Source organism: Vicugna pacos, chromosome 13, assembly GCF_048564905.1.
Source record: "Vicugna pacos chromosome 13, VicPac4, whole genome shotgun sequence".
In the NCBI taxonomy this organism is placed as follows: Eukaryota; Metazoa; Chordata; class Mammalia; order Artiodactyla; family Camelidae; genus Vicugna; species Vicugna pacos.
In genome coordinates this window covers 4,581,836-4,595,844 of record NC_132999.1, presented here as the reverse complement: position 1 = coordinate 4,595,844, position 14,009 = coordinate 4,581,836, and the positions used below count along the sequence as shown (strand labels likewise).

General features: G+C 38.2%; 1 long non-coding RNA gene across 1 annotated transcript; it reads right to left on the bottom strand.

Moving 5' to 3' along the window:
- Positions 1-2,879: 2,879 nt before the first annotated feature.
- Positions 2,880-12,309, bottom strand: LOC116281224 (uncharacterized). The gene is made up of 5 exons (XR_012078983.1): positions 12,129-12,309; positions 10,466-10,579; positions 9,994-10,170; positions 8,913-9,060; positions 2,880-5,911 (listed from the first exon to the last, which is right to left on the bottom strand). It is a non-coding gene; the product is annotated as an uncharacterized lncRNA (long non-coding RNA).
- Positions 12,310-14,009: the final 1,700 nt, after the last annotated feature.

Here is a 14,009-nt window from a genome sequence, read left to right as displayed (position 1 = left end):
TATTCTCTTGGCAAATTTTGAGTATACAATATAGTGTTATTAACTATAGTCATTAGGCTGTAATTAGATCTCAAGATACTATAGAAAATGAATACTAACATATTAAATATACCAGTGGACACATTTCAACAGCACCAGTAAGACAATTAAAGTCAATGAATTCTGAAAACAAACTATTATGAGGCCATATTTATATAAGTACATCTTAATAGGGGAAGCTCAAGCATTTATTTTGTCTACTTTGTTTAGGGTAAACTGAATTAACAAAAGATAATGGGCCTAATTCTAAAATCTGTCTCACTCCTCATAGCTTATTGACACAGTTGAAAGCCTCCAAAATCAGCCCCTTTAGTTTGGAAAGCCATGTCCTTCAGCTAGAAAACATTAATTACTTGTTTTCTGCAAATTTCACATTTTAAAAGAACATCTTTGAGAAAGACACAGGAGAAAGATATCTCACTACAAAGTGGCACGATTACCCTGCTCTCTGGCAAGCAAATGCGGATCTGAGGTTCTAGCCAAAGGCTCACTTCCACAGTGTGACTTCTATAGATATGCAACTTACTTTACCACAAAGCATAAGAAATGTGGTTTTCTGGAGATAAGGATGAAAATCCACTGGATTGAGAGCTGTCATCTACGCTTTGAAATGTTAGGAATAAAATGCTCTTCAACAGAGGAGATCCTCATAGAGATGACTTAGTTGGGGATGCCCAGCAGTTTTCAAACCACACACCAAAGATATCTACAAAATTGAAAGCCATCCAAAAAATCAAAAGGCTCACGGAGAATTATCCTGACAGAATTCAGCTCTGACAAATCAGTGAGGGGCTGAATAACACACTGACAACACAGAGTTAGAATCCTCCTGTGAAGCATTTCCCCTAAGCACTGGATAAGATTTTATTAGAGAGTAGTATGATATTTTTGTCTTTAACATTTCAGCCAGACTGTATATTTATTCATTCAACCATCAAGTGCCTACTGGATATCAGCATTGGGAATGCAAAAGGAATAAGCTATTTCAAAAAGACACCTGCACCCCAATGTTCATGGCAGCACTACTTACAATAGCCAAGTCATGGAAACAGCCTAAATGTCCATTGACAGATGATTGGATAAAGAAGACATGATATATTTATACAATGGAATACTATTCAGCCATAAAAATGACAACATAACACCATTTGCAGCAACATGGATGTCCCTGGAGAATGTCATTCTAAGTGAAGTAAGCCAGAAAGAGAAAGAAAAATACCATATGAGATCACTCATATGTAGAATCTTAAAAAAAAAAAAAAAGAACATAAATACAAAACAGAAACAGACTCATAGACATAGAATACAAACTTGTAGTTGCCAAGGGGTTGGAGGGTGGGAAGGGATAAACTAGGAGTTCAAAATCTGTAAATACTGACAGGCATATGTAGAATAGATAAACAAGATTATACTGCATAGCACAGGGAAATACATACAAGATCTTATGATGGCTCACCACCAAAAAGAATGAGACAATGAATATGTATATGTTCATGTATAACTGAAAAACTGTGTTCTACACTGGAAATTGATGCAACATTGTAAAATGACTATAACTCAATTAAAAAAAAAGTATATATATAAAAAATAGGAATAGGCTATGGCCCCTGAAACCCCTTGAATCTGATGGGAAGGAACACATAGAAAATCTCGATGGGGTTCAATAAATATAGGATGATGTCAGGGAAAACACTCATTTCTGTTTAGGGGGGCTTCATCAAAAGGAACAAATAGGAGGGTGGTCCAGGCAATAGAAATGACATTTACAAAGGCTTGGAGACAGGAAAATAAACAAAACACTCTAGGGTCCTGGCAAAGCAGCTTAAATTGAATAGATGGGGGTAGAAAGACAGGTGAAGGCTACATGACCAATGGAGAAGAAATCTTTGACAGACGTTAAATAGAAATGAAACGATCAGAATTACATTTAAGGACAACTCGTTGGGGTAATATGATATAATGTCTCTAGGACAACTGGATGCTTAATTGGCTAAAGAAAGTTGCAAGAAAAGTTCCATCTTTGTCCACGGAAGAGACATTGAGCTCTTTCAAATGAATGGCTAGATCCATTTCTCTGCAGCTGCATTCTTGAATATAGGACCATCAACTGAGGGAAGCTGAAGGAGAGGTACTACGCTCAGAGACCATCCGGGCATCGATGAGAGAGTGCTTGAGAATCTGGGGCCATCATCCTTCAATCAAATGCATGTCACATGGGGCACTTCCAGCTCTGCTGGCAGTAACCAATGCAGATCCAAGAAAGGGGCAGTAGACAATAAGAACTGTCTACATTGCCATGGGGATTATTAAGGAACTGACTGAGAAAGCAGTTTAATACAATTAATAGTTCATATTCCTTCATCTTCTTCAAATTGTGCCTGCATCAAATGTCACCTTCTGCTATAATTATTCTGCTAACCAGCAATCTTCTTTCTACATAACCAGTATTTTTCTTATTTCAATATAATCTTGTTTTTCCAAATAAAATGTTTTTGTTATCATTTTAAAAATAAATTTTACTAATTTAGTTTCTTGAAGTAATAGCACATTCACATAGTTCAAGCATCAAAAGTATAAAAAGATGTTTAGCGATGTCCCCTTTCCAGCCTGGTCTTCTATCTGCCAAGTTCCTATCTCCCCAAAACAAGTAACCAACATTATTAGTTTTTCCTTTACTTCAAAGGACTTATCTACTCATATAGATTATTTTCTCTTCTTTTTTTTTTTTAAACTTCAATAGTGCACGGTTTTGGCATTCTCTTACCACCCCTCCTTTAAAAATAAATCTTGGAAATTGTATTAGTCAGCTCAGGCTCTCATAACAAAATCCTTACACTGAGTGGCTTAAATAACAGAAATTTATTTTCTCACATTTCTGGATACTGGAAATCCTGCATCAGGGCTCCAGGACGATCAGGTTCTGGGAAGGGCTCTTTTCCTGACTTGCAGACAGCCGTCTTCTCATTGCGTCCTCACGTGGCGGAGAGAGGCAGCAAGCTCTCCAGTTTCTCCTCTTATAAGGGTAATAATCTCACTGTGAGGGCCCCACCTGCATGATCTCAGATAACCCTAATTACCTCCCAAAGACTCTGCTTCCCAACCACACGGCAGCGAGGGTGGGGGTTAGGGTTTCAACATATGGACTCTGGGGAGACACAAACAATTCAGTCCACACAGAGATCAGTCCACGTAACATGCAAGGGGCTTCCCTCTTCTTTTTCACAGCTACTCAGTGCACTGCTGTTACATCCCATGTCTTTAAGGGTGAAACTGGGAAGACTGAAGTTGTCTTTAATCATTCTTTGTTAATAGGACCAGCAGAAATAAAGTTAGAGGTTGGAAGGTGATGTTTCTGATGAGGGTCCGCATAAACTGGAATTATATTCGATGATTGCTAGAAAAGCATCAAAACTCAAGCAGTATGTTTAAAGTGCATTCATTAGCTCATCGTTAGAGCCTCAAAACCTCAGCTTTCTAAATCAAGTATCTTTGAAATGTTGTCCTATATGAAGATACTGACTTATTTGAAGATGCAAATTATGTTGGTAAGACACATGGCTGTGAAATGTATTTCTGTCATGTCACTGCTGACAAACAATAGTCAGCTTACACCCGTTACTTATTAGACATATTATGCAGGCCATTCTCAACACATCAGTGTCCACTGGGGTTATAAGAAGAGTGCTTGTGTAGAAGATTTAGTGATCTCTGTGGTTAAAGTTCAAAGGGTTAGTCACCTCAGAAACAGAAAAAGATGAGGAAGAAAGGAAAAAGTAGAGCCACAAAATACTTCTGGACAACCTCACTGAAAGCAAAATAATAGACTGTGTGCTGCTCCAGCAGCTGGAACCATACTGCCTGAAGGAGGAGAAGGCAGAGAGGAGAGACACAGTGAAGGCAGGTGAATAGGAAAATGTATCCTTAAAATATGGCTTAAATTGGAGTCAGGTCTAGGGGAGGGAGGGGAATCAAGATGGAACCAAGGCCTCAAGCCTAAGTGACTGGATAGAGATGTTGGCTGAGATGGGGCAGAAGATATTTCAGATGGGATAAGAGTTGATTTGAGCACACATTGTGTCTGGGTGCTACTGATTGATATATGTAGGTTAAAGTTTTCAGCAGGCATTTAACAAAGAAGTTGATGTGAAGAGAGAGATCTGGGAATTCTTTCAAGAAGTATTTATGAGAATGAGAGAGAGGGGGGCAGGAGGAGACAGAGCAAGGACAGAATGATGGGGACCATCACTTAGTGATCATCATTTAAGATGATCATTAAAATATGAGTGGTCAGAGAGAGAGAAGGTGAACCAAAGTAGTGAGTGAGGTTATAGAAACCAAAAGAGGAAAGCATGGTCGACTGCGTCACAAGCTAGAAGAAAGACAAGCAACGATATGGACCCCAGATCATTGAGTTAGGAGAATGAAGTCAGATTTTAAGATATTAAGTAATGAGTTGAGTAGCAAGAAAGCAAAATCAAGAAATATTTATATTGACTTTTTTTTAGAAAATTGTGGAGTGAAGGAGAAAGATCGGAAAGCAATGATATTCCATCATGGCTATATTCCACTTTAGAGCAACCGTGTGCTTCCTCATATATTATCCCTTTTGATGGTATCTCAAGGAGATAGTATTGTAGGTAGGTAAGTGAGGAGACATGCATCAGAGAGCAATAACTGGAGCTACAAATAGAAGATGAAGTAATGGATGGAGTTAGTTTTCTAAAGAGGTGAAAGAGGGAAGAATTTAGTGCTGGAAAAGGTTAGGGATATCTCTGGTTTTCAGACAGAAAGAAGAAAAAGTGAGTCAGTGAAAAGACAAGAGCATTTGGAGGTAAAAATAGTTTAGAAAGATTCATGATTGAAGATCTGAAAGTAATCAAGGTAACCTTGAATTGAGAGCCTAACTGATAGGAGAAATGTGATACAAGTGCAGAAGTGATGATGCTGGCATAAAAAGTCAAAACACTGACTCTTTACGCGTCACAAGCTCTCCAGATCTCTAATACAATACAACAGTCCTCCCACTAATGTAATAGTGAGTGGACACTGAAGCACTGGGGCCAAGAGCAAACAGCTCAATGTCTGCAATAACCCTGGCAAAGACTTCAGGAGACGTTCATCCACTATTGAATTCAATTTATGTCTGTTTTGAGGTCCCATCCTCAGCCCACTCTACAGGAAGCAAAAATGTTAAGCAAAGTGTTAGAATAATGTATTCCCACAGGACAAAGCACCCTGAAGGTTTTCAAACAACAGTGATGTTCATCTGTGGTGCAGCCCTCAGTCACCCTCTTTAGAGGGTCTACTTTTTCTAAGATAGTACCCAAGTGTTTGTAACTTTCTCTATTAAAATGTCTGCATACTAAGAAATAAATTTAAGTTGGTACTCTGTGAGCTAACACACTGGGAGACAAAAGTATAATAGTTTTCATTTCTTGGCTGAAAAGTCCACATGACATGTCCAATCAGACTTTGTGGAATCTTAGCCAGCTATCCTGAGGTTCTAGTGTTTTGGCTTTTTAAACCAACTTTAACAAAAACACATTAATTATTCTATTACCTCTCATAGAGGATAAAGGTTACTATCTTTGTGTGCCCAATGCATCTCTTTAATGGGAAAAAATTCTAATGAAAAGCATGGATGTGTGCTCTCAATTGGACCAATCATATTACCCCATCTTCCTGGCTGTGATTGGTTTGGGGGAGAATATGTGACCTAAGTTGGTCCAATGCAACTCATGCTTGGGATTGTTTTCAGGCTGGAGTCAGAGAGGAAGAACTCTTCATCTTTGCTGGTTGAAGAGCTGTTTGGATGAGATGAAGAGACCAAGGTTGCTCAGAGCCATGTTCCCCATGGCGTGGAGAAAGCCATCTGCAAAGAGCACCAGACACACTAGTTAGAAATAGTGTGAGCCCTGAAAATGCTCCTGCCACAGGTCCTGCACATCCCCAGGACCAGCTCCCTACATCCTGTGTTGGGTTATACCAGCCAACGAGTTCTCCTTTTTGCATGGGCAAGTTAGGGTTCAGTCATCTGCAAACCAAAGTGGCCCAACCAGGGCACAGAATACCTTACACTCACAAGGTGTGCAAATACATATTGATTATCTGGTTGCTTTGATGTAGTGCTTTTTCTGTACCTTTTTTTGTGACCTACAATTTCACTCTCAACAAAGCTTAAGCAAATGTAAGGCGGCAATTTTCCAGTAATAGATGAGTGCCCTAGCCCCTCAGCATTGGCCAGTATTTAAGATGTCTGTGTTCAATTTCTTAACTTGTAAACTATGGCCAACAGCAACAGCAGCTACTTGTTTAGCATCTACTGCATTCCAGGTACTGGCCTAAGGCTGAGTATATACTGTTCTATTTCCTACAGCAATTTTGTAACATGTGCATAATGATTCCCATTTTATAGATGAGAAAGCTGAGGTGCAACGAGTTTAAACAAACTGACCGAGGTCACATAGCTTGAGTGACAGAATTCGGATTCATACCCAGGTTTGTCTGAGCCTGTACTCTTTCCAATGTCCTGTGATGCCCTTCTTATTCAAAAAGCTTATGTGTATGATAAAATAATGCAGGTAAAATTGATTTAAAAATAGAAAATAGTAAAAAGAAATCAACTGACAACAAAAAATGTGAAAGGAAGACCAAATATTAGCAAGGAAGATTTAGGTTAAAGAGAACATTCTGACTACCCCAATTACAGCATTTAGAAACAGTAATTGGAAAAATGAGTGCTGAATCTCATACAAATGAGAAATTTTATGAAGACAGAAAGTGCAGCCAAGATTCTGTTCCATGTCTGAAGCCTCAGTAAAACTCACAAGGACATATGTAAGCAAGTTTTGCGAGGGAGAACCAAACCTCATTTTTCATTTTCTCCCTTGAACCATCAGAACCTTGAACCTGGCATTTCCTTTGTGGTCTTGTTGATGAAATGTACTTATAAGATATGAACATTTTGACTTACATATCTGGATGCTAATATCAGTAGTGTTTGAAAGGAGTAAACATATAGTCGGACTGTCCATGTACCATTCAAATATATGCAAACCCTATTTTTGCATAAGTTTAACTAAAAGAAGGAAAGACCAGGTCTATGTATTGAATGACACTTTGTAATAAAACTCTCATGTCTTCAGACTATAATTACTATTTCAAACAGATTCAAGGAAACCATATTATGAACTATCCGCTTTATGCCCATTTTATTCATTAGACTGTGAGTGCTTTGGGCGTAGAAATTGTGTCTTACTCATTTTTTTCTCTCTAGAATCTAGCACAGGTGAAATATGGCATAGGTTATGTTATCACTTGCATGGGTCCTGCGAACTTTAACTTTCATGGACCTCTTCCTCCATAAAAAATATTAAAAATTACATATTATCATGTTGCTATAAAGATGAATATACTAGTATTACATAATTCAATAACATTTTCTTTGTCCTAAAGTTTTATTTTTTTCTATTGATTTGGAAAGAAATTAAAACATTTGCCCAGGTCCCTAGAAGTATTGCGGGCTCCAGGTGCTATGCCAACCTTGCCTGTGAACAATCAGTCCTGACATGTGCTAAGCACAGTTTTGCTGAATGAGTTAAATGATCTTAAATTGACATATATCTGATGGAACTGATTCTTAGAGCTTCTATTCTGGAGTAACTTTCAGCTTAAAATAGTTTTCCAAAGCAACTAATTAATGAAATCACCACCAAGTGCTAATATTCATTTAATCTGAAGCCAACTACTGAAATGTACCGCTGTAAAAAAAAATTAAAACCCAAGAGCAGTGTGGAAGAAATCTGTCAAAGTGGCAAAATAAATATTTTAAAATAATATCAGAGGTTGCTGTAATTTTGAACAAATAACAGCTCATCTCTTAAATAGTGAAAATCAAATATTTTCTTTTTTTAAATTCTGACATTCCAAGAGAGTGAGTTCAAAAGTTTGATACTCAAAAAAATGTGGATTTATACTTGGAGCCACATAGTTATTGACTATAATTCAGTTAAACATGTGCCCAGAATGCTGGCCTTGCTGCCGCTCACAACATTGTTTTTGGAACTCAGCACTTCTTCACTGTTGTTTCCACAGACATCTTTTTTTAATAGAAAATTGATTGATGAAATCTTAGGCAGGAATAAATGCTAATGCATATAATAAATTAAAATGCTGTCATTTTATAAGAAAGGTTTATTGGCTAACTGTGCTATTTCTTCTAGTAATTCAAAGTCTAGTGTTTAATTTACAGAACAAAATGTGGAAATCAGTTATTCAGGCAGAGTATGGTAAAACTGACTTTCACAATTATGTTTTGGGAGGCAACCAGAATGACTTACCCACTGACTTAAAATGTAGAGTCATACCTGAGCGGTTTATTCCCCACTTCAAAACTGTATTGAACGATGTTCAAACTATGAGAAAGCATTTATGCAGTGCCCAGAGAGCATTGTGTGCAAATTAATATCTGGAGAATAATTCAGATTCACCGTTCCAAAAAGGGTATCATACATATAGAGTCATGCTAGTATTTATGGGATGGACATTTACCGGAACAGCTGTTAAAGGCTACATAATAAAAGTGCATTAAAGCTGCCTAAATTAATTAACCATTGATACTGAAATGCATTCAGCTAATGAATTCTGCCTCCCCAGAAAGTGCCCTCTTTCAACAATATAAAAAAAAAGCAAAAAACATCTTTTTCCTTCTCTTTTCCATAACATCTAGCCACCCCTGGGCCAGCAGGAAGGAGGGGTCGTCTAGTGATCAGACATTCTTGCTTCTCGCCTCCAAGGGCAAATGGGCTGCGTCAACAGCTGTCACATCCTGCTGCCCTGCGTAACAGGAAACCAGCCTCGAGTCTCATACTTACCTCCTGAATTGCATTACCTAACCGGCAGTCTTGCCAGATCCTTTAAATGCCTGTTGTATGTGAAGGCGGTAAAGGCTTCGAGGGGCTGGTGAACAGGGAGGGCATCCGGGTTTGGGAGGGGGCACTGCCTGGCTCAGCTCTCTGCCATCTGGAGATGAAACAGGCACAGAGGAGGAGAAGGAGGACACACAAGGTCACGCGGCCACCTCATGCCAGCAGGCAGCATCACATCCCTGTGCGTGGTTGAAACAATAAGCGGTCTTGCAATGAGGCTGCGAGTTTTGCAAAGGCACATAGTGGGGAGCTTCAGAGATCTAGGTTGTGGACTCAATCACAGTTATTCAGTTTGCCTTTCAGTCGGACAAGCCTCTTGTTTTCCCACGTTCCCCATACGATGTCCGGCTCTGCCCATCGTATTGCTCGTGAGCAGTTCCAGCAGAGGGCAGGCAGGGGAAGGGAGAGCAGTCATATATTACAGCAGACGATCTAGAGTGCTCTGAACATGTTATGGCAAATTTTCTGGATTACTAAGAGCAACCAAAGTTTTTCTGTCCAAATTATTTTTTCTACCTGTCTGTATAAAGTGTCACCAGTTCTCAGGGGCTCCTCTCTCAAGGAGTTCACGGTCCGGTTTAGGAAGGCAAATTAAAGAAGTAGTGAGGAAGCCATGCTCTAAAGCCATCCCAAGCTATCCTCAGGAAAGTCATGGGTGTCAAGAGAAGGAGGAGAGGACTTTGGGTGCTGAAGTGGGGGACAGCATTTCTAGATTCAAAGTATGAATGGACGTAAACCATCAGTGCCGCGCAGTGAGAGTTAATGCTTGGGCAAAAGTAATTGTTGAAAATTCTCTGACCAGGTCTGGGTGATGGCCTCACAGAGAGGGTGTTTAGGCATCCTGCTAGAATTCGGTTTATGTCAGACAGGTCTCATCAGATCTTAGCTCCAGGACTTTGTGGTGATCAGCCAGAGCGAAGGGACTGGGCAGATTCAGGATTGGTTGGCATTCCAGAAGGAAAAAGATTCAGTATCTTTCCATATCATTCATTTTAACGTCTGTGTGACAGTGTCATGGGCAACTCACCACGAGGAGATCTTCATCAGATAAACAGGGCTGCAAAATTCGTAGCCAAGGAATGCGGGCTGAAGAGACACTCCCAGCCACAGCTGCTACCTGAACACCAGGACTGGCTTGGAACCAAGGAGACATGCTGAAACCAGGAGCCTCGGCGACGAGTGGCAATGTTACAGCCGCTTAATCCTGAAATGAAAAGTAATTGCTTCTGGCTTCAAGAATAAAGGAAAAACAAGATCAGCCTTGGCCGAATCACACTTTTTTCCCCCCGTAAAAGCAACGATGGTATAGACCAAGTTCTAAAACCTGCTTGGTATTTGAAAATGTGAGGAAATGGATGTTTTCTGTCAATATAATTTAAATCCATCCAAGAGTACTGATATCTAAGAACCCTTGAATGCAAATGCATTTTTGATTAACATGATTAAGTCAAATGTGTTTACTTTTAGCTATAAGGGATGACATCTAAAATTTAACTTACTTAAATATAATTTTAGAAGGTTGATCTTCAAAATATATGTTGCTTTTTTGGGTGGCATTTCGTACTGAAAGTCTCAGCAGAAGTTGCCAGAGCTGCTTTTCTATACAGATGAAACTGCAAATGGAGAAAATACAGAAGGAGGGGAAGGGTGTGGGATTTCAACACTTCTAATATATTCTTGTGATGCAACTGTCTTCTCTATAAAAAACAATACATAAACACCCATAAAGAAACAGCTGTGAGTTTAAATTATTGTCAGAAGAATCTAAAAATGACTTTAACCCACAACCGAGTGAGTAATATCTATGTTTTTATTTGTTTACCTCTCAGGGGGCTACAGAATGGCAAATGTCAGGAGATGGTTTTTAGACAGACTCTCCATTTCCCTGAGAGCAAGGGAGCGATGCCAGAGTAAAACAGCAAGAATGAGAGCAAAGAAATCTGGTCTTTTGTGTTCTAATTTTAAAATATATGTATTAATTGAAAATATTTGGAGCCGACGCACAATGACGTAGAGAGAAGTAACTAAAATACATCTTATTTCCTAGAGCCATATAAAATTGCCTACACAAACAGCAGTTTCACATGATCTCACCTAATACCATAAGCCTTCACAGGAGTCTCACCAACTAATAATAACCAATAAGGGATACAACCCGGTTTGCCCTCCTGCCATCATTCGGTACAAACACTAATATTATAAAACTAATATCACACACTCACAGCTTGTGTTTCTGCTTCATTAATTCAAAACAGAAGAAAATAATTCTTATACCAGAAGATTTCTGGATACCACCAGTTTTGGGGATGTCACCTACCAGAACAGCACTGTGACACTTACAACGGCGACTGCTTTCCCATGAGCTGAGGGCTGGGGGACAGCTGGAAGGCCAGCCACCAGCCCAATAACCCGATGCACTGTAATCACAAACCTGAGGGCTTATTTTAGTCAAAGGTGTCATACAACCCATGAGGTAAAGGAACAGCCATGAACACCACCAAGAATGCAAAGAATGTCCACAGCTGATGAATCGTGCTCTCTACTGGGATATGACACACAGCCAGTGACCCTGAAAGCCACAGTATTTCCAAAGAAAAAGTACTAGGTACTTAGTAACACTTTGAAGTTTTTTTTTAAAAGCAGTTCTTTCTACACCAATACTCTACCATTCTGTGCCAAGAAAGGATACTGTGTGCTCACATGGTCTCAATTTTCTTTTCTACACTAAGCATGATTCAGATGTTAGCAAGGTTTCCGTTCCTATTATAGAGAAGGCTTAGATAAGCTTTCTATTCTTACAAAATATGAGAGTGTCCCAAGGAAATACAGATTTAAAGTATAATATAAGCATATATTTTAACGGAGATACACAGTGATTGCAAACATTTAGATGATTAGGAAGTGTATAATATGTTGTTGAATGCAGTTTTAGTCCAAATACGTCAGTTGCAAATTTAAGGCAATCTCAGTTTCATATGTTAAAAAAAATTAAGATTACAAAAATGTAATCTCTTATGGTCAATATTATTAAAAGAAAATCACACAAGAAGATGACATATTTTCTTCGAATCCCCTTATTCCCATACCAGATGTCCTTGAGAGAAAGCAAAGATCTTTCTTTGCCCAGAGATTTAAAGACAAGACTCATTCTTTAGTACTTGCATTTTGTTTTCTGGAGCTGGAATCCGAATAGCTGGCAATTCAAATACAATTATCAGCATGGACCTGGGTGAACTAACCCCCGAGAGTCCTACAACTTGCTTTTTAGAAAGAAATGTGTCTTTTCAAATTATACTTCATAAAAAGTGAAGTTTCATAAGATTTTAAAACATGGACTTAAAGAGGTTTTGTTTCTCCCATTCCCTTGCCATATTTGCCTTCTTCTCTGAGCATCAGCTCTCCTTTTTCTGGTGTAAATTTTGAGGAGATTCTGAGGCGTGGCCATTGGGATGGCACTGTGACTTCACTGAAGGACTGCTTCACCCAGCCCAGCAGGTGGAACCTGTAAAGAACTTCACAAACTACATTTGGAAAGTACAGCAACAGAGAGTAAACTTAGGACGTTTTCTAGGATTGCTCCAATGTCAATTTTATCTAATTTATTTAAAAGACAACTGACAATTTAAAGCAAAAGCAGTAACAACTTGTGGGGCTTTTAACATGTGTAGAAGTATGATGTATGACAGTAATGGGGCAAAGGACAAATAGGGGAACAGGAAGTATACATTTGTAAGTTTTTGTACTACATACATAGTGATACAACATAAAATTGTAGTAGACTCTGCTAAATTAAGGGTGCATGTTAAAACCCCTAGATCAGTCACTAAAACTAAGAGGTATGGCTTTTCAGGCAACAGAGGAGATAAAATGGAATACTTAAAAATCCTCAACAAGTCCAAAAGAAGGAAGCAAAGGAGAAACAAGGGAACAACAACAAAAAGACAGTACAAAAAAAAAAAAAAGTAGGAGAAAACAATAAGACGTTGGATATAAACTTAACATCACTAATTACATTAAATGTAATTGGACTAAAGACCCCAATTAAAAGGCAGAGGTTATAAAACTGAATAAAAAGACAAGAACCAACCCTATTCAGTTTGTAAGAGAGATGTATTAAATATAAAGCATAAGTATAAAGACATAATAGGTTAGACATAAAAGAGAAAAAAAGGTATATTTCTATTTTATTCCATTATTGTATGTCTCTCCTTTTACCAATACCACAATGACTTTATCATTGTAATTTAATTTAACAAGATCCCAAGTGATTCATATGGATCTTAAATTTGAGACCTAATGGATAGATAGCCTTTCTGTGGTGTTTGGCAGTGATAAAAAGGAAACATTTATTGAATACTTGCCACTTATCTAAGATCATAAAAATAAACCAGGCCCCAGATTTCCTGACTCTCAGGTAACTGCAATGTCCACCAAGAACTCAGCTCTATAATTGAGTCATAGCCATTCAATAATAAACAAGGAAAATAGTAATTTCTATTTACTCACGTATTTACCATTTCTAGCATTCTTCATTTTTTCATCTTGAATCACTTCCTTTAGCCTGAAGAACTTCCTTCAGTATTTATGTCTATTGCTGAAAAATTCCCTCAGCTTTTGCTTATTTGACAATTTTTTTTCTTCCTTCCTTCCTTTCTTCCTTCCTTTTTCACTCTAATTTTACCCTTCTATTTTGAAGGATCTTTTTACTAGGTTTTTAATTCAGGTTAACAAGTGTTATTTATTTCAACACTTCAAAGATTTTTAAGGATGTCTTCTAGCTTATTGAGAAGTCAGCATTATTGTTTCCCTAGGTCCTGTGCAGAATGAATCTTTTTCCTCTGCCTGCAGTTAAGATTTTTCTTTTGATTCTTGCTTTTCAGAAATGTGACTATAATGTACCTGACAGTGGTTTTCTTTAACTTTATTCTGCTTGGAATTCATTGAGCTTCTTAGATTCATGAGTTAATGTTTTTCATCAAATTTGGATTTTTTTCAGCCATTTTTCTTCAGATATTTTTTCTCTGCCTTAACTAGTTACTCTCT